This window comes from Poecilia mexicana, unplaced genomic scaffold (assembly GCF_051168715.1).
Source record: "Poecilia mexicana isolate PSO_F unplaced genomic scaffold, ASM5116871v1 scaffold_3, whole genome shotgun sequence".
Classification (NCBI taxonomy): domain Eukaryota; kingdom Metazoa; phylum Chordata; class Actinopteri; order Cyprinodontiformes; family Poeciliidae; genus Poecilia; species Poecilia mexicana.
The window spans coordinates 33,320,405-33,344,262 of record NW_028263372.1 but is presented as its reverse complement, the minus strand read 5'-3'; the positions used below and the strand labels follow the sequence as shown (position 1 = coordinate 33,344,262).

General features: G+C 37.4%; 1 protein-coding gene, 2 long non-coding RNA genes, 1 other non-coding gene and 1 pseudogene across 4 annotated transcripts in view; 4 read left to right on the top strand and 1 right to left on the bottom strand.

The window, feature by feature from the left end:
* Positions 1-23,858, top strand: part of LOC106933741 (protein kinase C-binding protein NELL1-like) — a 234,328-nt gene that overhangs the window by 122,351 nt on the left and 88,119 nt on the right. The gene's annotated exons all lie outside the window — the stretch shown is intronic.
* On the top strand, positions 6,347-7,377 carry LOC148160285 (uncharacterized; annotated as a pseudogene).
* Positions 18,109-18,181, top strand: trnaa-ugc (transfer RNA alanine (anticodon UGC)). The gene has a single exon. It is a non-coding gene; the product is annotated as a tRNA-Ala (tRNA).
* On the top strand, positions 18,308-21,172 carry LOC148160283 (uncharacterized). Its single transcript, XR_015762563.1, has 2 exons — positions 18,308-19,698; positions 20,857-21,172. It is a non-coding gene; the product is annotated as an uncharacterized LOC148160283 (long non-coding RNA).
* Positions 20,323-22,360, bottom strand: LOC148160282 (uncharacterized). Its single transcript, XR_015762562.1, has 4 exons — positions 22,230-22,360; positions 21,462-21,910; positions 21,289-21,341; positions 20,323-21,122 (listed from the first exon to the last, which is right to left on the bottom strand). It is a non-coding gene; the product is annotated as an uncharacterized LOC148160282 (long non-coding RNA).

The window sequence follows — 23,858 nt, the reverse complement described above, 5'->3', positions numbered from 1 at the left end:
AATGTGTCAAAATCCTCTCAGCACATTGCAGTGAAGCTGCTCTATTATTTGTCCAGCGCTCACAAAAAAAAAATAACAGTATGCGCATAAACATTGAAAACAACTATACTACCTCTGCAAAATTCACAGTCCTAAGAATCTACCTCAGTTCAGCTACAAATACACACAGGAAACTTGTAAATACAAACATTGAAAATTCAAGTATGTAGACCTGAAAGCAGGTTTGGTCCATACAGTACAAACATGTGAAATATTTTTCTTCACATTATGAAGTTTTTTGATATATAAAAAAAAGAAAATCATTTCAAGTCCCTTTCAGTTATTTCACTGGGAAAGTAATGCTGCTTCCATACTACAAAAGCCCCAAGCATAGATAACTCCTTTGAAAATGCACAAGTACACCACTGTGATCAATGGAAGGTTTAAAGATTTCTCCACATTTTTACAGTAAAATAAAATAATAATAAAAAAAAATCCACACTACTTTAATAAAACCCTCAGCAAGTTGAAGCTCTTCCTGCAACTAGTTCCTACAGAAGCTAAAAATAATTTTCACCAATCGTACCAGCCTTCAGTTTTTCATGTAAGCCAAAGTCCAAACAACCAATAAACGACACAAACACAATTAAGTTTAATAATTAACTAAAGATCTACAGTTCTATGCTGAAGTTAACTGGTTACCATTTCCGCAGGAGAGTCAGAATTTACAATAGAAATAAAAAGCTGTCTATATATATCTGAAGCTCTTTTCTTATTGCAGTTTTTTTTCAGTAGATCACATAATTATGTATCTTGGGACTTTGGTGTAAAATTACCAGCTCAAGGTTTTACACCAAGCTTGTAATATTATGTGCCATCCAGACTGAGACTTTTCAAAAATATATTTTTACTATTTTTGATAGTTTTCATTCTAACCAGTTTTATATTTATGCTTTTGCCCTCTGGGTGCTTTTTCTTTATGCAATATTAAATACATGCTAATTAGATACCTAAACACTTATTTAGTTTTGTAAGCTTGACAAATACTTCAGAATATGTAAGTCGATGCATTAATCAGAGGTTGTACTTGACTATTTAAAAAATCACTGCCATGCATTGCATGTATCTGTAGCAAACTTTAATTTTTGCTGTTTTTAGAATACTTATTGGACATTTTTTGGGTATTGTTGGCTAAAGAGCCTCTTTTAGAAGGATTAACAGGACACCTATATTTCCAAGGCAAATTGAGCTGTAAATGCATGAAAGCGATCTACTGAATACCTCTGGTACTCTGATTGCACTACTTACTCAGACTTCTGTTGGAGCTAAGGCAAAGTAGTACAAAAATATTTTTAAAAGTGATATTATAGTCTACATATAGGATGTGGAATAATATGTGCCCCAAGACAAATTTTTTAAAGTCTGCATTATCAAAATGAGCATTTCAAGACAGATATCAATGCAGTACAGTGTTGTAATACAGTGGCATAACAATCCCGTATGCGTGTTTCAAGTTGTCAGGGTCTACAGCAGTATTCAACCTTAGTGTGTCAAAGTCCATATTTACACAGTTTAATACTACCTGAGAGCAAAGTAGCTTCATGCTTAACCCCTGAGGTCAGATATCAAGTAAGAAACAGACCTAAACAAACTTTACAATACAAACTGGGGGACCAACGCACAAAAAGGTTGGCAGTTTTATACTGACATAAAATAAAAGGTATGTTTACTCTAAAGCTGTGAGAAATTTCCAGCTGAAGGAAGTTCACATTATTGAGCAGTAGTGATGTAATTTCAGGCGTCATGGACGGCTGATCAAAGTCAAAAAGATTAGTGTATACTGACATAAACTCCCATGCTAATGAAAGTGGATGCTTGTTTGGATGTTAGTTAACTTATTACAGAAATGTGCTCATATTACAGTTTTCAGTATAAAATTCTAAGGTTCTCACTCTGTTATTAAAGTGGCAGCAGTTGTGTCATTGCTGTAAAACACATGGTGACAGGATAAAATGTATATCATTTAATCTTCTTAAGAGCAAATGGTGCATGTCTGATGAAGGCCAAAGACCACCAAATTAGCACCGTTGTAGACAGAAAAAAGCAAGAGTGCTGCCCCATTAAGTGTTGTCTTCTAATTTAGGCATCAAGTACAAATGTCCTCTTGAGACTAAAGAGGATTTCTGATGAATGTTCCTTTCTAATGTCAATATGTAGCAATGAAATATGTTCATTTCTGGATAACTTTATTTTCTTCCAGTTTCTGATTTTAGGCTACATGAATTACTAAAGCTATGCATCGATACTAAGGATTTTAAAGATGAAATGGAAGATTTCAAATTTTGAGCTGTATCTACCATAAGAATCACAACTCTCTCTGCTTTCTGTAAGTGGGGAAAAATTAGCAGTGCCTGAAATACTTACTTTCCTCACATTAGTACAGTGTGAGGACACTATCTTTATAACTGTTTAAGTATGCTGCTTGACCATAAACAATACTACTAAGTAACGCTCGGTATTCTGGGATGTTTTTTTTTTTTCAAAAAAGGAAGAATGAGGGTAAACTATTGCTAAAGGTGTACCTTTTAGTCAGTTTTGTTCATTATTAGACACAGATGTTGTTACTTCTGTGCCATTTACTATAGCAGTTTCTTAGAGTTGTGAAACAAAGAGTCTTGTGACAAGTGCTGCAGTAGACGGGTGATTTTCTCTTGCAGACCACACATGACCTCCTTCCAGCGGTGGCCCGATTTCTGGAGGCCACATTCCTCATTTGTTCAAAAAAGTAAGCAGGCAGGTGCCCTAAACCTGGGACATCACACTCTGCAACAGCTGCCTCACCAGTGGAAGCATTCTGGCTGACATCCACAGGGCAGGAAGGAGCCGAGCCAAGCACCGCATCAGAAGAGGAGGACGGTGGCACTGTGGTTAATACACCAGGCTTGATGTTCATTGGAGGCATTGGGGGCATTCCAAACGGAAAGATGGACAGCATAAGGTTTTGTGGGCCTGCCCGGCGGGGAGTAGAGCCTATCTGAGCCAGGGACAAAATGAGTTTTTCCCTGAAGAGTTTCTGTGTACCTGTTGGTCGATTTTGCATTTTGCACATTTCCTTGTGGAGGATGAAGGCATTTACTGTTGCTATGTCAACAAAGTGGTAGAACAGGGTTTTGTACCATCTCTGTGTCTTGTGAAGGACATTGTAATAGCCAATAAGTGCATCGGATAAGTCAACACCCCCCATGTGCTTGTTGTAATCTTTGACACAGCCTGGAATGGGAACATGCTTTACTGTCCACTGTCCGTCTTTGTTTTTCACTTTCCGCTTTGCCATATCATTGCTGTAAGCTTTGTGCATAGTGGTGCACATTGTTACCTCTCTGGTGTCAAACCACTTAACAAACAGCAGATCCCCTTTTCTGATCCACCTAATGGTTCCTCTGGGTGTTTTGTCCGGCATGTTGTTTTTTTCTTTGGGATAACCTGCTATGTTGGAGCGAATAGTGCCACAGGCCCAGATTTTCCTTTTAAGAAGGTCAAGAAACAGAGCTGGACTAGTGTAAAAGTTGTCAACATAGAGCTTGTAGCCTTTGCCTAGAAAGGGAATGTTCAGTAGTCTCATCACAGCGTCATAGCTTATCCCTTTCCCTGTGGGTTCCCCATCTTTTCCGACATAAACAAAAAAATTCAAGGTGTAGCCACATATTGAGTCTGCCAACACGTAGAGCTTAAATCCCCATTTCGTTGGCTTATTTCTGCTGTACTGCTTAAATCCGAACCTTGCTTTGCTCGCCACCATTCGTTCATCTATAGAGATGTGCTGGTGTGGGTGAAAGTGAGTGTGACAGGCTTCCAGGATCTGCTCATACAGCGGCTTTATCTTAAAGAGTCTGTCATAACCCAATGTTCCCTTCTTTTGGTCGTTAGCTGCTTCCTTAGCGGGATCATTCATATGCAGGCTGCGGGATATGGCTAGGAAACGTCTGCAAGGCATGACAGAAGCAGGAAATGGCAGACTGAATAGTGTAGATCCTCTCCAGAACTCTTTCAGAGTTTTCAGTGGTACAATGCCCATGTAGAGGACAAGGCAGATGTAAGAATACATATCTGCTGCTGTAACAGGCACCCAGCTTTCCCTCTGGCTTTGGCATTTCTTTTCCCCATATGTATTAGTGTTTCTTACCAGTGTATCAATTACCGTAGTAGTGAAGAACAGCTGAAACAGCTCAAGCGGTGTGTAACTAGCTGTTCTGTTCAGCTGAGGACCTACATCCCTCTGTGGTCGGAACCGTGCCTGAGGAGGCTCGGCGTCTTCCTCATCAATATTTCGCCAGCGGTCTCCATCATCTCCATCTTTGTCTGGCCCCAAGTCTCGTCTTTGGCGCTTCCTGCTCTGAGTGTTCCTGCCTGGATTGAAGAGTCTCTTGCGAGAATTGCGAGTGGAGGAGCGATTTTTGGGTGTGGTTGCATTGTTGACCTTCTTTCTACAAGTCCGTCTCCCCTCCCATGTCTTGGATGCAGACGTCAGGGGCGATGACAGTGGAGAGGCGTACACAGAGCGACATTGCCTCCTTGAAGCTCTTCTCTTTGCAGGGCTACAATTCCACTCAGCAGCTGAACTCTCCTCATCAGTGAAGGCTTTCCTGTACAAGGAGATGGATGAGGGTTAATGATATACAAGGTAATAACTGTTCTTTGAACAAAGCTGGAACACCATCAGACGATTTATAACTATGTTCAGTCCCATCAGTATAAAAAATAAGAGCAAACATACTTTATTGTTGTCTTAAATGTAAATGTTTGTCTTCATTTGCATTCAGTATCAGTATTGATAAGAGCTCTAGATGTATGCTTTAGGTTTGGGCCAGCTGCCAAGGTATATCAAGGTTTTTTTTAAATTGTAATTTGGTTTATGAATCAGTTAGACAGCAACAATAAAATTTTAATATCACAAAAATGTATTTTATCATGAGTTGAAAGATTAATTCAAATTTCTTTTGTGTGTGAGTTAATGCCATGATGCCAAACCACAGTGGTTTTACTTCAGCTTACAAGCCCATGCCTATTATGATATTCATAATTTCAGCCTCTGTCTCTGCAGTCTGTTGGACTCGATGCAGCAGTCCATGTTGTAAAAGTAAAACAAACGCTCTTTGTAAAGTCCACATTGTATTAAACAATAACAGTGGCCACATTGTCTGACTCAGACCTAAATGGATATGACATTTATCGTCCCTCATTTCTCTTGGAAACACTTGATAGCATACACTTGACAAACAGGTTTAATTATGTATATCACAGAGCCATTCCTGTGAAGCTGTTCACTCTGTAATGAGCAGTTAAGATTAGGTTGGAGTAAGAGGCACGTCTCCTTGAGGCCCAATGATATGAATAAGATTCATTATGTCTCGTTTTGTAAAACTCAAGGTCGTTTGTTTTTATTTTTTATTTTTATTTTCCAGTCAGCTATGTAGATTAGCTGACTGGATTAAAAAAAATCTTACAGATAAAGTTTCAAAAACACAATAAAAATTAAGTTTAAATATGAGTCAGCAGGAGTATAAATATTTTAACACTGAATAAGGTTAAGGAATCTGAGAAGTGAATGTAATATTATGTCATAGTGTTTATACAACCGGACTGCATGGTTGAATCTTCAACCCTGTAGCTACGCAGTAAGAAGCCCTGAGTTCAAATTCTGGCCTGTGTAGAGCTTGGATGGTTTTCCCTCTGGTTTTCTAAAAATTGAAGAACATAGATATTAAATGAACTGGTCACTCTAAATTGTAAGAGTACTACATGTATTGGAACCAGATTGAACCAGCACTATAGATGGTCATCTGTCAGGCTACCTGCCTGACGCTGTCCTCCTGGGACAGGTGAGGACATAAAGCAGTCCAGAAACTGAAAAAGGTCTGCTTTGTGTGAAGTTTCACCACTGCATTTTGAGTTACTAGCTACTGAAACAAACAGACATCTGCAGCACCTGAAGAGAAAGTAGCCGCTGTGTGACTCGAGCTCATCTGCAGCTGCCAACAGATATCGTTTGTTTTCCTAAATGAGTGATAATTTGTCATGTTACAGATGTACAATGAGGTGTATTTTGGCTAATGTCATGGTTATCAACTAATCATAGTGGCCACCTACCAGGGCACTGAGTAATAGTGTATAAGTTGTGTGAAAAATTAATCCTGTAATATTTTATAGCTAAGCATCAAACTAAATAATTAAGCAGCAGTGTACTTTTAGCATTTACAGTAAGATAAGCCTGCAGAACTCGATGTACAAACTGAAAGTGCTACTTTGATTGCAGCAGAGTCATCGCCTCCCAAATTATGTCCTTCCTTCCAGATTTTACTTCATAAAAATGGTGGTGAAAATGTATGAAGAAATCAAAGACAAGTTGAAAAACACTAAAAACACTCTATAAGAGACTGAGAGCACAATTATTTGGAGGCATAACAGTTTCTTGGGGAGGACTATAAAATGGAGTCCCACAGCTTGACAACAATGCCACTGGAAGAACGACACGCAGCAGCAAACATTGCAGAGTGGTTTGACATTCTACTGGAGAAAGTCAAAACTGTTGTCCATGATAATAGTGCTGATACTGTAGCAGGAGTGAAGGTTTTGGCAGGAAAGCATAAGTGGACATTTATACGATCTGTGATGCACACCCTGAACTTGGTGATGCCGAAAGCTCTGAAGAGAAGCAGAGCTTTTGGCAGCATGTGGCTGCTGCAAGATGTCTTGTTGAACATTTTTTTAACAAAGTGCACTAAGATGAAGAAGCAGCAGCAGCAAATGGGCACAGCATCAATATGCAAAGGGAAACATGGACTTAGTTTTATTGTGATATTTTGTGGCACTATTGTAATAATAACTTTAACATTACTATGCATTTCTTCATTTTTAGATATCTGTATGACTGACGGCAATCAAAGCACCACAAACACAAATACTGCTATTGAAAAACTTAACCATTTGTAACATCCTTCTTTAGGACAACAAAGTGATTTCTATTGCTAAAATGTACACAGTAAATTAATTTAATCATATTTTCAAATTTATTGATATTTATTGATACAAGGTAGAAAAATTAGTAAAAATGGCAATCCTGACAATATAGTTTAGCTTTTTAAAAAAAAAAAAAAAAACACCATTAATAGAAATGCATTTCTTACTATGAATTTATCATAAGCAATTTATCACAATCAATGATGATGTGATCATTTTAATTTTTTACCCCTGCTGTCCAGACAGTTGGAGCAAAGATGGCCAATTCTTTCTGCATTATCTCAGCAAGCATGAACACCAAAAGGAAAATGCAACAGCAGTGGAATGTTACTGAAGAGGCAAGCAACAGTCTCGAGCCATTTGAAGAAACAGTGTTTCTGAGTGGACAAGTATCAGCTGATACTTTACAGAGTAAAGATCAGCCATCTTTACTCTGTCTGCACCTACATAACTCATGCATAGCCTCCAGAAGTCCACACAAGCCCAGGTTTTTCATGACTGCACCTGCCTGGTCTTAAACTATCTCCCTAGATAATATCTAAATATGATCATCTTAGATACAACCCTATAAACTACCGCCTAAAGATAAAAATAAAGCTTGGATAATAGTGATACCATACATTCAGATCTAATCAAAATTAAATTTAATTATTTTTTATTTATTTATTTATTATTAAAGTCCACGTAAAACCAGCAGAAACATTCTATTCAAAGGCCAGGTTATAAATACAAAAGTTAGAACATGTGTGTTTCAAACGGTTGGACTGCTGTTTCACCCAATCTCACATTCTTATCTCATCCATGATGATACATGCTGGCCTAACCGAATCAGTGCATCTTATCTTATGTGGTCATGCAGCTAATGGGAAATGCATTTCTTTTGAGGCCTTATTGATAAATGTATTAAGATAGCACATTGAAAACACGGCGAAACTAAGTTGTTGGTTTATGTACTGCTGTTTTAAGGACGCGTTTTTCCTCCAGGTCAAAGTAACGCATTCAAATGCACATCAAAATCTGTTCTCTATTCGATACCTCTAGTTAAAACAACCACCCTTCACTGTGTGCATCTGTGCATTACAGATGAGGGTAGATCTTGTTTATTTAGCGGAACCAATCCATCCACATCGATGCGGGGGTCACATGCGCTTTTCCTGCAGGTTTATGTGCGCAGATTAGTGCAGGACAAAAGGAGCTGCAAGTGCACAAAGAGCTTGCACTTCCACACAGTTCGATAAAGAACCACGACGAAGTACTCAGTCTCGGAACCGCTCTGGACAACTGCGGCCCTTCTGCTGAACCGGTAGCCTGCACTGTGCTGAAATTCCCCCTTCCCCCCTCCCCAAATGTTGGGGTGAAAAAACAAAAAACAAAAGACAATCCCTCTGCGGTGCATTTCGGCTGCGCCTGCAAACCAACTGGTCATGATTCTACAAATTTGTGTTTGTTTTTGCAATTGCACAATTCATAATGTGCAAGACCGCAATAAGTCCACGCACAGCTTTTTGCATATGTGAAAAACTCACTTTCCTGATCCGGGGCCCAGACCCCTGGGAACGTAGTCCTCGTCCAAACTGCTGCGGCTGCTGTCGCTCTCTGAGTCCCCATCTGTCTGGAGCTGCTCTAGCTCATCCTCAGACTCTGCAAGTCGCATTTCTAATATCTGCCCAGGTAAACCTGTTGTTACTTTAAGAAACTCCCTGAGATGTGTAACCTGTGTGTTCGGGTTTGCGGTCTATGAATAGTAAGAACACGCCCCGCACTACGATGGAAAGTGATTCCTTTGCCACCGGTCTGAGGGCAGATGGGCTTCCTTTCTTCTCATTGCCATATATGGACATAGTCTCTTCCGTGTGGAGTTGTCGCTGACTTTAACTTTGAAGAATAAAATTAAGCGATGATCGGCAAGTCCAGTTTTCTGGTACCAATTACTGAAGAGGCAGGTTTACCTACCCGCCCCCCCGCCCCCCAAAAAAATGCCTCTTGGGGAAAACGATGCATTAAGAAAAAGTGACAGTTTAATAACACAGACCCTACAAAGATATATTTCTTATTTTAATTTTCTTAATTCATTATTACTATTTTTGATTAATAGTGGCACATTTATTGTACAATATTTAATAAAAAGTTGCAATCTGCATAAATTTTAGAATTTCTAATAATTATAATGGGCTTAAAAAAATAAAAAAATTTCCAGAAGTGTTCAACTGATATGTGTGCAAACTGTATGTTGGTAGGCAATGCATACATTGTGGGTGCTGTTTGAGCAGGAGTATTTTTTAAAGCAGTGTTTCAGCCACATAGGCTAGATGTCTTCAACTAATCTTATAATATTCTGTCATTTGCTTTTTGGCCAAGTGGTTTCTCAGCGGACTGAGCTCACCATTCAAACAGCAGATAGTAGAGACTCCATTGAAGAAGCTGAATAATTGCTGATTTTTCAGCCCAAAGCTTACACACAGTTACATAGATTTTTTTTTAATAGTTGTGCAGTTGTTTTGATTGCATATAATCAAATATATTTTTTGAAGCTTTCAGAGTTCAACAAAGTGTGCAAGCACTGTACTTGTAAAAGCTGCTCAGTTTTTCTGTTTACAGATGGAGTCATGCTCAGGTTATGAATTATTCAGCCTGTCACAGCTGTGGGTTCAAAATTTGGAGAGTTTAAAGGCCCCATTTCACTCACATTTCTGTCTTATGAGGTTTTGTTTTTCATTGCACGTCCCAAGACGCTGTAAGTGTTCTTCATTACTTATTTATTTCAGATAGGTGGAATTTCTGCCTTGCACAGTTTGCAGGAAGGTGGAGCTCTGACTAGGTGCAAACACTAATCAGAACCTGTAGGTTGACAGGTTGCATAGAAGAGTTGCAATTTATGTAGAATGAAAACCAAATAATCTTTGATTCAGCACAGTTCTTCTCACACATGAACAAATTCAGACTGATGTTCCAGCTTTGATGCATCTGTTCATTACGTCTCAAGAGAAGTACAGAAAAAGCCAGAATTCAGAGCAGAGCATACTGGGCTTAAAACAAATCCTCAAAACTTATGAAATGACAGAGACTGCTGCCCCTATGCATAGAGGTTTAGATTGTGACATTCATAACCAAAATGCTTCAAATTAAGGTAGTAATCACAAGGTCTGACTTGCTTTTGTGGCTGAAGAAAGGACTTATAAGTCATAGTGTCTTTTGGAAATATGTCAAACATTCTTCAGAAGATTTATAGTCAACAGGTATTTTTGTTCTTTTAGTTGAGGCCTTTTCCGATTTCCTGTAGCACCACAACAGTTTTTCTGATGAGCTGACAAAGGGACAGAGCAACCGTCTCTTGGCGAAACCATTCTAAACCTCCAGTTTAAAATGGTTTAAACTGGAAGTGAGACCTCTGCAAGACGAATTTGACGTTTCCTGTGAGTGTTTCTATTGTTTCGACAGGATTGTTTCTATTGTTTCGACAGGATGTTTTTTAGGGGAAACTTGCCTGATAAGGCATTTTCACAAGATTTAAACCTGCTGGATTCTGTTTTGACTTTAACAGACTTCTGACTCGTCAAAGCAGCTACGATATATCTGATAGTGATGACCCTGCATTGTTTATTTTCATTATATATTGGTGTTTCAGTTGTATTATTTGTTCATGTCATCATAATTATTGTCTTAGTTTTATGTGTTTTCTTATTGTTCTATTCGCCTCTTTTTTTTTTAGGTTATTCGCCTGTTTGTTATTGTCTTTACTCTGGTATTTTCACTGGAAGTTGAAGTATTTTGCAGCTAAATTTCTCTGTTTGTGGTCATTCTATGTTGTATGCAGTGGTTGTTGTTTGATGATGCTTTTGTGTGTTGTATAATACCACACCTCACCAGGCAGGTGTTCATAAAACAGGAATTGACACGGACTAAGAGCTGTTTGGATATTAATCAGTTGTTGCTCTGAGTAGCTAAAATCATCACTAACTTTATTAGTAATTGCTCTTGCCACAGTTTTTCACAGTCAAATCAACATATTGTTGCATTGCAAACAGATAAGCAGTGAGCTGCTGTTTTTGTTTTACTATTGTCTGTGTTTTTAGCTTTGCTTAAATCAAAACACAATCTTTACTTTATCCTAAACGTGTTACTGGGATTCAACTTGATCCAACATTAACTGCAGGTCAGCTGTAATAGATTTTGGTGGGTGATAAGACGGTAAGACTCAGGCGGGTTATCTTGAAGGTCTACTGAACAGGAAAAGAAAGTGAGAGGGGGATGCATGTGGAGTTTTACCGCTGACCTTCAGGCAGACACGAAGCAGTGATGAATGGAAACAAAGATGGAAGGAAAAATTGAGGAAACCGACAGAGTAGGTTCAGCGTCCTTTTGAACTGTGGAGATCAACCAAAAAACAAGAATGCTTGTACAACTTTTCTAACTTTTCCTCCCAGATGAATGTTTATTTAGGATGCAGTCTGTATTACATCACTTTGGAGATCTTTTCTTATCAAGTACATTGTGTACACACAGGTGACATTTTATTTCACGTTTGAAAGAATGAACAGTCAAAACCGTTGAGTCATGCTACTTTGTGTAGCACTTATATTGTACAGGAAAAAAAATAACTCCTGATGGAGCACAAGGCTTTTATTAATTGAAATTTCCATAAAAATTAGAAGTTAATGAATGACTCAGACCAACACTGCATCACCTCTAACTGCTGTGCTCCCATGGTTTCCAAGAATTTTTTTTTATTTCCCTGCTTATTGCCTTGCCTCATAGGAACTTACTTGTTTTAGCCTACTCAAATCCAGTTACTCTCCTTAAATGTAATTTCACACACTTCATTTCAGCCCATTCTGCCCACACACCCACTTGAGGCTGTGCCTCTGAAGTCTATCAAGTGCCCGATATGTGATTAGTAACTAGATATGAGCCAGTTACGAGGGTCAAGGTAGTTTTTTGGCTTCAAAACCTGTCATTTAATTAGTTTAAAATGTTTCTATCATGGTGCCAGAGAGACAGGACTGCAGGCTCTGCCGGAGCAGACAGCCTGAGCGACGACCCACCAAATATCAGCTTCTTTACTTTACGGGGGTACGCAGTAGTATACAGTGCAGAATAACAAATGGCCTAATAGTTTTTCATAAATGTCAAATTTCTGCTTAACATTTTGAATCAAGAATCAAAAATAAAGTTTTAAATGAAATCCTGTTATACCTTAGTTTTGATTTTTTTAGTGTAAATACAATAAAACTATTTATTTGGTAAATATGTCATATTAAAGAGGCCAACTAAACCTACATTTGGCTGTTTGCTTCTCAGCTTTCCTTTGTTTGCAATCTTTACTGAAGAAAACTCTGGACACCAGTGGTCATAAGAAGCCTTATGACCACTTTTAACCCTCCCACGGTCTTAAGAGATAAGGTCAGTTGGAGCCCGCAAGCTTTTTACCTTGTGTGCACTCTGGCAGGTTTGCACTGACCCCATTTGTGCTTTTGAGTTTTTATTTTGGTAACTGACGATCTGACCAAGCAAACCCCACCCCCCGCTTCTCTACTGTCTGACCTTGACATCTGCCACTAAAATCACAGGAGGGTTAAACTACCAGGTACAAAAAAAAAAAAATTATATTAAGGTGTAGTGTTACATAAAGTTTTTAGTGTTTAATAGGTAGCTAAACTTTCACTGTATGTTCTTAATATTGCTCAAATAGACGGCACTTCCTTGGGTAAGAGTTTCAGTGTTATTGCAAATGAAACTTTTTAGCTTTCTCATTGGTGGACATCTCTTTCTCTTCGTCTAGTTTGGAACATTAGAAGATGCCTTTGGCTTCATGCAGGCTGCTTCCTCCTATACAGTAATTTATCATAACAAACATGCATCTCATAATAAGCCTTGTTTTTTCTTTAGAACTAGAAATTATCAAATATAAAAGACACTGTTTGTTATTGCATCCTTGATCTATTTTGACTAACAAATCAATGATTTAATAAAAATGTAAAATTGGCACCATTTCACTGACATTACACTGCATTTCTGATTGTCATTTTTTTAAATGTTTTGCAAAGAGTAGCTGTTTTTAAAGTTACTTTTACTTTAAATATGGGAAAATGATTCTCTGTCTTGTGACTGTTCCAGGGATTTGTCGCTAAATCAGCTGCTTCACATCCTGGCACTGAGGAGACTGGAGCTCACTGATCAATTTTCACCTTTTAAAATATGAAAACTGACTAAAACAAGTAGCTCTTGGCTCACTGCTAGATAATTATTTTGGAAAAAACGTGTCACAATTCAACAAGTGATAGAGGAAGAAAACGTGAAGGGCTCCTTCTGTGTTGCCACAACTTTTTTTTTAGTACAGTCAGTGAAGCTGCAGAAGTAAACTTAATTGTTTTCATCTTAAAGGAACTGAGTGGATATTAAGTTTGTTTTTTTTTGCTTTTTTTTACAAAGTATTTTGATAAAATTGCCATTGCTTGTGTTATTTAGTTATAATGGTTGAGTTTTCCCAGAATTAATTGCGTCTGTTTTATTTTGACAGTGTTTTCCCTCCTGTGCTTTTAAATGACTTACTTCCTGTTTCAGGGAGAAAGCTGATTGTAATCAGCCGACCTTAAACCTAAAACTTTTAGGTATGTTAGTGTATTAATGCAGTTAAGTCTATATTTATTCATTTTCCTGATGAATTTAGATTAAGTAATTTTTTCACCAATTTGTTTTTTCACCAATTTGAATGCTTCAGACTAACCCAGCCAGAATCCAGACTTGATAGTGAAAGAGTCTTTGGAGGGAGCAGAAGAATAAGTACTATTATAGATTTGGTGGTTGGAATACCCAGCAGCCGTCTAACCGTATCTATTCATTTATCTATGAATAGAGTCACTTTGGAGTCCTTAGACTTGATAAAGTGAGTAAAACTGCAGACCAACTACTATAAGACTCACTATTTGTTCAAAACTGATGTCCCTTTTAGTGTGTTTAATGTCATTTGAGAAACGCATGTCTGGTTATGTTTTGTTTTTTTTTCCTGGAAAATCTCAGGTTTCTACACCAGCAAAACTCATCAAGAACAGCATAATGGATTCATTCAGTTTGAGAAAGAATGTTGTTAAAAAGCTAAGAATTTTAGCTGCAGGGCATGGCTGAGCCGCTGAGAGCTCTCCAACAATCCTGCAGGTTACAGGGTCAGATGTGCCAGCGAGGCAGTTTGCTAGAGAAATTGCAGCATTAGCTGTTTTTTTCAAACCTATAAACCAACATGTTCTGACAAGCAATTTCATGTTGTCATCTGAAATATATTTATTTTTTATGCTTCACGACGCTTTGCGGCGTTTATAGAGGGAGTTTGTGGTTTTGTTGGTTTTTTTGACCATTTCCACAATTAATTTCCTGCTTTACTTAAAAACATTGGGAAGCCCGTGGATTAATTAAATATTGTGTTTTTAAAAACCTTAAATCTGTTTGTGTAAATATAAAGTCAGACGATATGTGGATTGTGCTATTATAATTTGAGTATATTTATTACTTTGGTAAATTGGAAGCCAACTTCCACCCTGGGTTGTTTGATGATCTGTGGAACATATTTGATTTAATTCAATTCACAACACACCATCTGAAGCCGTTTAGCAAAAAAAGTCAATCCATTCATTTTAGACAGATTTCAATGCACTTGCATTCAAAATTGTTCTTCATTATCAAATAAAAGTTAATTATACAAACTCAATAAAATTAAGTTCTGCTGAAAATTTTGTCAATTTTGATTTTTCAGATTTTATGTTTTGAAGTTTTAACAGTCAATTCTTGAAATTCGAATCCTGTGGATTTTATAAGTAGATACTTTCAAGGGGGACGCATTATTCCAAACTTCTAACAAGATGATGTCATTTCTTTTTAAATTGTGACTTACAAATTGTTGATTTGCAAATAAATCAGTGGTTCTTCAGAAATGCAATGTCTCACCAATGAAAGATCTTATTTCACTGCTTTGAAACAGTTTCATCTGTGGTGAATTATTGTCCTTCCTTGAAGAAATGTTGGAGTCCACTTTGACTTAACGTCCTAAAGCTAAAGAAGATGAAACGACTCCAGCAGCACGCAGACGTGTTTCTGTCAAGTCTTCGCTCCTTTCAGTCCTAATTAAGTGATGCTGGTAAATGGATCTTCTGCAGCTATTTCCTCTCAGCAATTACACAGAGCAGGGATGGTTGCAAATGCACATTGAAAATTGGTGAAAAGCGAATTCCAACAGATAATTCACATCGCTTCAGGCATACAAGACACAGTGGAAGGCCCTTTGTTTGTCAAACAAAGCCCAACGTTGGCTGTGTCCTTCCTTGAAAATAAGTTTTAGTTTCTGTAAAGCATGGTAATTTTCATAATTCCCATCAATTTTATGGTTTTGCCAACAGGAAAATGCATATTGTTAGGAGACTGGTCTTCTAATTTATGCAGCATAAATTGTTAGGTTTTTCCACATTTATTGGCTTTTCTTACATTTTGTTTTTGCTTTTTGTTCTACTTAAGAGGATATGCTGCTGTTTTATGTTTATTTGCTTTGCCATAATGAGAATATGACAAGCCAACCAGCTTTGATAATTTTATGTTTCTTTGTGCCAACAATATAACAATTATAAAGGTTCTTGAAAGAAGAAAAGCTGTAATTTTCTGCAATACATAGGCTCATAAAAATGGGTTTCATTATAAAACAAGTTGATTCATCTTCTTCAGGTGAAAAGCTACAAAATTATTAAAATTAAAGTATCAAGCACATTCATTTGTCACATTACAACTACAAAGTCTTATGAATTATATTGGATTTTTATGTTACAGACCAGCAAAAATATACGTGAAGAGAAAGGTATTTAATCTTTTTTTTTTTACAAATAAAATCTGAAAGTATAATGTTTATTTGTATTCCGCCAATTTTACTCCGATACATCTAATTGAAAGAGTCAGAAACCCTCCAAATCTTACCAAAGACACATGTACTTAACTCAGAGATGTGAATGTCTATACATGGAGCAGGTGATTGTTTCTGTCATGATTTGTGAGCTTGCTTGAGAGCAGCAGAGTGAGTTAATTTGTTTCTAATGAAAACAAAGAGCAAAGACTTGCATACCAGTTACAAGGAGAGCAGATGAGAACAATGGAAACCAGGAGATGTGATCAGTGGCATGGGAAACTGGTGAGTCTAATCAGGGGAATGTTGAAAAGCTGTGAGAGATGACTGACACGAGGAAGGAGACTAATAAACACAGAATACACATTGACCCAAAATGACAGACAGGGGAAAAACCTGACATGAACATAAAATGAAAGAACACAAGAAATATGAAACAAAACACAAGGGGATACAATAATATGAACAAATCCTGATGACAATAACAACCAACCCAGAAGTAATCAGAAAACAAACACAGTCATGGATTATGACAGTTTTTGACATCCTTATGCCTTATGTCATAAAATGTGACCAAACAATGTCCTTAGGTTATATTCATGAAATAATGAATGTGCTCCAAAGTCATCACAGTTCTACATATGTTCTCAATTTATGTTCATTTCTATTTATTTTCTAGTAAATAAAAAAAAGCTAAATATTTTGGGCAACGCACTTATTTTTCATATATCTGTGCTGTTTAATGGATCAGTTTAGACCACATGTGTCAAACTAATTTTATGTGGCCTGCCCCAGTATTTTATAGGCCAATGATTGACTTAAAATAGGTTTTGAGCACGAATTGACTACAAACTACATCTCCCATAATGCATTCCGATTGTTACCAGCCAACATTACGGCTTCTCGCCACTAGAGAGCAGCAGAGTCACTCAAGCTGCTTATTGATTTTCCCAGCGAATAAAACAGACATCGACAAGCTAACATATGGAAGCGCATTGCTATCAAGCAGGAAAAAATTTTTTTCGATCGCTATCTCGTTATAACGAGATACGTATCTCGTTAAAACGTGATAGTATGTCGTTTTAACGAGATACGTATCTCGTTATAACGTGATAGTATGTCGTTTTAATGAGATGCGTATCTGGTTATAACGAGATAATTTTAGGTCCAGGAAGTGGTGGTATTATGCTAGGCTAGTACAGTGGCTAACATGAATTGGTCAGGTTTCCCTTCATGTTTGTAGAGATACGGATGCTGCTTTGCACTGTGGTTAAAACCATTAACAGCATGCCTACTACTAAAAAAATTATACAGTTTGAACTGTTGATTTTATTTTTGAACCCTTTTTAATTTTGAAGTGTTGATTTTATTTTTGAACCCTTATTTGTTTTGAAGTGTTTTTGAACCAGTTTTTATTTTAAAGTGTTGATTTTTTTTTGAACCCTTATTTGTTTTGAAGTGTTGTTTTTGAACCAGTTTTTATTTTAAAGTGTTGATTTTATTTTTGAACCCTTATTTGTTTTGAAGTGTTTATTTTGTTTTTGAACCATTTTTAATTGTAAAGTGTTTTTATATTTGAACCCTTATTTGTTTTGAAGTGTTTTTGAACCCTTATTGTTGGAAAGACCTTACACATGAATTGCCCCATACGGGGTTTGAACTGATGACCTTAGCATTACCAGCACTGTGCTCTAACCTGCTGAGCTAACTCACCTACCTTACAAACTGTTGAGTTTCCATGGATTTACATGATCTTACCACTATGGAGATTTGATAAAAGTGCTTAGATTCTAATGTTTTTCAAAACAACATACATAATATTTTATTTTCCAGAGATTTTGTATTTTGAAGTGTTGACTGTATTTTTGAACCATTATTTATGTTGAAGTGTTAAATTATTTTGAACCATTTTTAATTTTCAAGTGTTGATTGTATTTCAGAGATTTTTTTTAACGTGTTAATTTTATTTTTGAAGCCTTTTTTATTTGTAAGTATTGATTTTATTTTATAAAATTATTTGTCTCTGCTTCAATACAATTTTTTGATCCCAGGCTTAGTTTATGGACTGTAATGTGAAATTAGGCACATTATGTCATAAGTCTGACAGATTGTTCACCAAGTTACTGTGCTCTCTGAGAGGATCTGTGGTATAAGTATTTGAAATTGTTCCATGCCTGTTGTTGACATTAGTCTAACAAAATTTGGATCATCTACCAGGAACACTGCAAAGAGCATGAGTTTCTGTAGTGTAGTGGTTATCACGTTTGCTTTGCATGCAAAAGGTCTCTGGTTCGAAGCCAGGCAGAAACAGATTTTGCATATTCTATTCATCACAGGTGTTTACTAAAGGTCAACAAGGGTTCTGTGGTGTCATGGTCTGTACTCTGAATCCAGGCATGCGAGTGCAAGCCTCAATTGAAATTTTCATGTTGCATCTCACATTATCAACTTTGGAACCTCACACTGAAACAAAGCAGAGAAGTTCAGTTCCTGTAGTGTAGTGGTTATCACATTTGCTTTACATGCAAAAGGTCTCTGGTTCAAAACCAGACAGAAATGGTTTTTGTAGGTTATGCATCTCTTGGGGTGCAGTGAGACAACAAGAGCCTTCCTCTTTCATGATGGTTCATTTGCCAATCGACTTCAATGGTTTCTTTGAAATCGAAGCTACTTTACTTCAATTACCAATTGGCAGTTCTATGGCGTAATGCACATGTGTCAAATTCAAGGCCAGCGGGCCACATGTGGCCCCCCAGCATTTTATAGGCCAATGATTGACTTAAAATAGGTTTTGAGCACGAAGTGACTACAAACTACATCTCCCACAATGCATTCCGATTGTTACCAGCCAACATTACGGCTTCTTGCCACTAGAGAGCAGCAGAGTCACCTCAAGCTGCTTATTGATTTTCCCAGCGAATAAAACTGAGACATGGACAAGCTAACATCAAAACGTCCAAGAAAAGAAAAATCAATTTACAAGTAAGACTGTGAATGAAGATGTGTGTGAGTTGGTGTCAGGGCGGCAGGTCGCGCTAAACGTTATCTTGACTGACAACATAAAAAAAAAAAAAAATCGGTCATGTACTATTTTTTACGGTGGCCCTGAGGTGCAAAACACTACAACATTAACGAAGCACAATTACAAATTACAAAATCACTACAACATTAACAAAAACACAACGACATTAACCAAAACACAACGACATTAACAAAAACACAACGACATTAACAAAAACACAACAACATTAAGAAAAACACAACGACATTAACAAAAACACAACGACATTAAGAAAAACACAACGACATTAACGAAAACACAACAACATTAACGAAAACACAACGACATTGACAAAAACACAACGACATTAACGAAAACACAACAACATTAACGAAAACACAACGACATTAACAAAAACACAACAACATTAACGAAAACACAACGACATTAACAAAAACACAACGACATTAAGAAAACGGAAAAGGTAGGTCCCAGTGGAGACCTAAGGAATCGCTGATTGGACTACAGCTCGTTAGAAAACGGAAAAGGTAGGTCCCAGCGGAGACCTAAGGAATCGCTGATTGGACTACAGCTCGTTAGAAAACGGAAAAGGTAGGTCCCAGCGGAGACGTAAGAAATCGCTGATTGGACTACAGCTCGTTTTACTTCTGAACCGGAAGTTTTTCTGGAGACCCTTTCCACAATGATGTCAGACAATGGGCGCCGTAACTCGAAGAGATGTATCTTTACTTCTGGTGTGATTTTGCCTCGGGAAACCTGACTGAAAAATTCACGGATACTCATTAGCTTAAAGATATACTAAAAGGTAAGGTTAATTACAACAGCATTTACGTGTTAGCCGTTATTACTCATTGTCAATCCACCATTCTCTAACTGTATATATAATAAACAGCCTCCGATCGGAGAATAAACCAGCTAGCAGCTGCTTTAGCCACAGTTAGGAAACATATACACGCCTGCCTGTCGGTGCTGTGTTAAGTTTCACTAAAATCACTGACATCTTCCAACAGTTGTTTAGAAAAGCATTTTAAATATTGACTTACTGGGAATTACTTAGCAATAGTAATTTGTTAGCTGGCTAACATTACGTAGCCTTTCTGTTTTGGAAATAGAACGTATTTAGGCTCTAATCTTAATCAGATTTTTATAGTATAGACTGGGGTTGCCGCCTGTCACGTAAAATGCATTATCGTCACCCTCCTCATGTCATACGCTAGTTTCACCACCCTCTCAGTAGCGACATTACCTGTAGTCTCAAGTCCAAAACCTGACAGTTATGCTAAACTGAGAAGTCAAACTCTTGCTAAGATAGAGACACGAGTAGGAAGATAGATAGATATTAAAGTTTCATTGGAGGAATGTGATGAGCTCTACTCGCATATGTTGGAGCCTATTAACCATTAGATTAATTTATTTTTTGCGAAATTAATTTTCGCAGATCTAGGTTATGTGAATGATAGATCTATTGTATATTTATTTATGTATTTATTTTTGCTTAGACCCTCTTCCTTGTCAGTCAGCCTCCTGCAGTGATTAACAGGCAGAAGCAGCTGCTGGGGTTGATCTGATTGTTTGGTGGAGGAGTGAGGAGTGAAAAGGTTTTTGTACCACAAATTAACGTTTATATTTGAAGTCAACTCAGACATTATTTTTTGTTACTTTTATAAGTAAAAGAAACCCCTTTCAAACAGGAGAAGTCTCTGCGAGTGCTTTTCATTTTTTCTTTGAGTGAGTTGAAAACCTCCTAAAAGACTACTCTTGCATTTTTTTTGGACTTTATTATGATGCAAGAGTGGCCATAACAATATATATTAGCTCATTAACTTCACATTTCTCCAATGAATATTTATCAAAGGTTATGATTAGAAGGATAAATTTCTTTTACTTTGTTTTCCTGCGGTTGTAGACTTGGCAGTAGAAAATTGATAATATAGGAATAACACCTTTATATCCCTTTTAACAGGTTACACTTGATTCTGCTGTGGTGCCTGTGGAAACGAAGTGCATGAAGTTTGTGCTCAGCTAGGAAAACCCTGTGGATCACATGGTGGGACTTCTGCTTCAAACTGCTCACTACAGTTTACCATTGGCTCTGTCACCCACCAGTTCACTGCAGACTGGCACCAGTTCACTGCAGTTCACTGCAGACTGGCACCAGTTCACTGCAGACTGGCACCCGCCAAGGATCCTACATGGATGTCTTCTTAAGTTGTAAACCCTGAGTACATACTGTTAAAATAAAAATATACCGTTTGTAAATAAATTTTCTCTATCAATGACTTAAATTGTTAACTGTGATAATTATGTTTGTGTAATGTTATATATATATATATATATATATATATATATATATATATATATATATATATATATATATATAAAATTCCCTTCTCACCCTCCGCAGGTGGTCTCTTTCATCCTCTGAGCCCTGGGAGCTTGAGGGTTCTGCTGCAGTATGTATATATATATAGCTGACTGTATATATACAGTCAGCTATATATATATCTATCTATTTATATATATGAATCCATGTACAGTGTTTAATGTTTGCAAGAAACGGTCACAAACCTTATGTCTTTGTTCCACAATGGCAGCTTTAATAAGCTCCTCTCCTTTCTCATTTCCTCTCCTCCACATACTTCGTTGCCAGATGTGTAAGATTTACAAAAAAAGCAATTTAAATGTAAAAGTTGCACATATGTAGATTACTCAAGAGAAGCTATTTACAATAGTTTTTACAGAACTCTACACAACATCAATTTATTAATAGATACATATTGATATTAATTAAAGGATAGATACACAAAGATTTCATTTCTAACAGCTGCAGTATTGAGTGTTCATCCAAGAAGTGTGACTTGCAGGAGCAGGGAGGCTCTGTACTGGTTTGTCTCCTTTTAAATCAAGAGGCTCATGATAGTTTGATGTTAGGCAGCAGATGTCCCACAGCTGATTGACTGAACCTGCCATGGACAGAGGAACAAGACCATCCCAGATATGGTAGGCTAGGTAGGCTACTGTTGAGAAAGATGAACAAAACAATATGAGAAATTATGAATCACATCAGAATATGTAAATTATTTGGCAGATAGCGCTTAAGTCAATATTTAAAATGCTTTTCTAAACAACTGTTGGAAGATGTCAGTGATTTTAGTGAAACTTAACAACACAGCACTGACAGGCAGGCGTGTATATGTTTCCTAACTGTGGCTAAAGCAGCTGCCAGCTGGTTTATTCTCCGATCGGAGGCTGTTTATTATATATACAGTTAGAGAATGGTGGATTGACAATGAGTAATAACGGCTAACACGTAAATGCTGTTGTAATTAACCTTACCTTTTAGTATATCTTTAAGCTAATGAGTATCCGTGAATTTTTCAGTCAGGTTTCCCGAGGCAAAATCACACCAGAAGTAAAGATACATCTCTTCGAGTTACGGCGCCCATTATCTGACATCATTGTGGAAAGGGTCTCCAGAAAAACTTCCGGTTCAGAAGTAAAACGAGCTGTAGTCCAATCAGCGATTTCTTACGTCTCCGCTGGGACCTACCTTTTCCGTTTTCTAACGAGCTGTAGTCCAATCAGCGATTCCTTAGGTCTCCGCTGGGACCTACCTTTTCCGTTTTCTAACGAGCTGTAGTCCAATCAGCGATTCCTTAGGTCTCCACTGGGACCTACCTTTTCCGTTTTCTTAATGTCGTTGTGTTTTTGTTAATGTCGTTGTGTTTTCGTTAATGTTGTTGTGTTTTTGTTAATGTCGTTGTGTTTTCGTTAATGTTGTTGTGTTTTCGTTAATGTCGTTGTGTTTTCGTTAATGTCGTTGTGTTTTTGTTAATGTCGTTGTGTTTTTGTTAATGTCGTTGTGTTTTCGTTAATGTCGTTGTGTTTTCGTTAATGTCGTTGTGTTTTCGTTAATGTCGTTGTGTTTTTCTTAATGTCGTTGTGTTTTTGTTAATGTCGTTGTGTTTTTCTTAATGTCGTTGTGTTTTTGTTAATGTTGTAGTGATTTTGTAATTTGTAATTGTGCTTCGTTAATGTTGTAGTGTTTTGCACCTCAGGGCCACCGTAATTTTTATTCCTGAAATTACAATCCAGATCCCACCACAAATTAAGCAGATAAATGTATCTACATTTTCTCGTAGTGACAAAAACCACTTAATAAGTGAAGTGAAGTCGCTTAATTTAATAAATTAAATTAAGCGACTTTACTTAAGTTAGCATCACTTCACCCGCTGGGGTCTGAACGCACTTCCTCCTTGTTCCCATCTGCAGAAAAATCTGCGCTAATTCATCAGTCAGTTGGATCTGTCTGATCCAAACAGATCAACTGAACTCTGTGAATGTTTTAGCCTGTGCGGTCCGGTGTGCGCTTTTACCAGGATTTTTTGCGTGGTTTCGCTTCTCCGAAACGGACAGATGTTACGTCTGCAGCTCCTCCAGAGCGCCGCTCTCCTGGGTAACTTGCACCAAGAAGGCTCCATTTGTTAAATCCGCTGGATGAGTTTCTCCCAGCGGTTTCTAATTCTTCGCAGCGGCGGAGCCACGTCCGCAGTGGTTGAGCAGCGGACTGCGCATGTTACAGTCTAATTAACTTCTGCATCGTCATTTATTTCCTCCAGATAAACTACCGGCTCCTCAAATGGATTGACACAACGTTGCATTCTCTTTAGTTTTCTCTGGTCTGTAATGGAGACTTGAATTTAACGCGCCATTTCAACCAAAGGTTTGTAATGCGCTTCCTAACCAGACGCTCCAAAGCGTCCGGTCCATAACTCTTCAACACGCTGTCAGCTCCGGTCAGAAAGACGCATTTAGTTCAGAGACCATGAGATGATATTCAGAAAGGATTTTTTTAATTAATTGATTTCAGTTGCCTCTGAAACTAAATTTTTGCGTAAAGTCTATAATGTCTGCCCATGTGACTTGTTTTTATTATTTGTTGCTTACCTTTAAACACTGATTTAA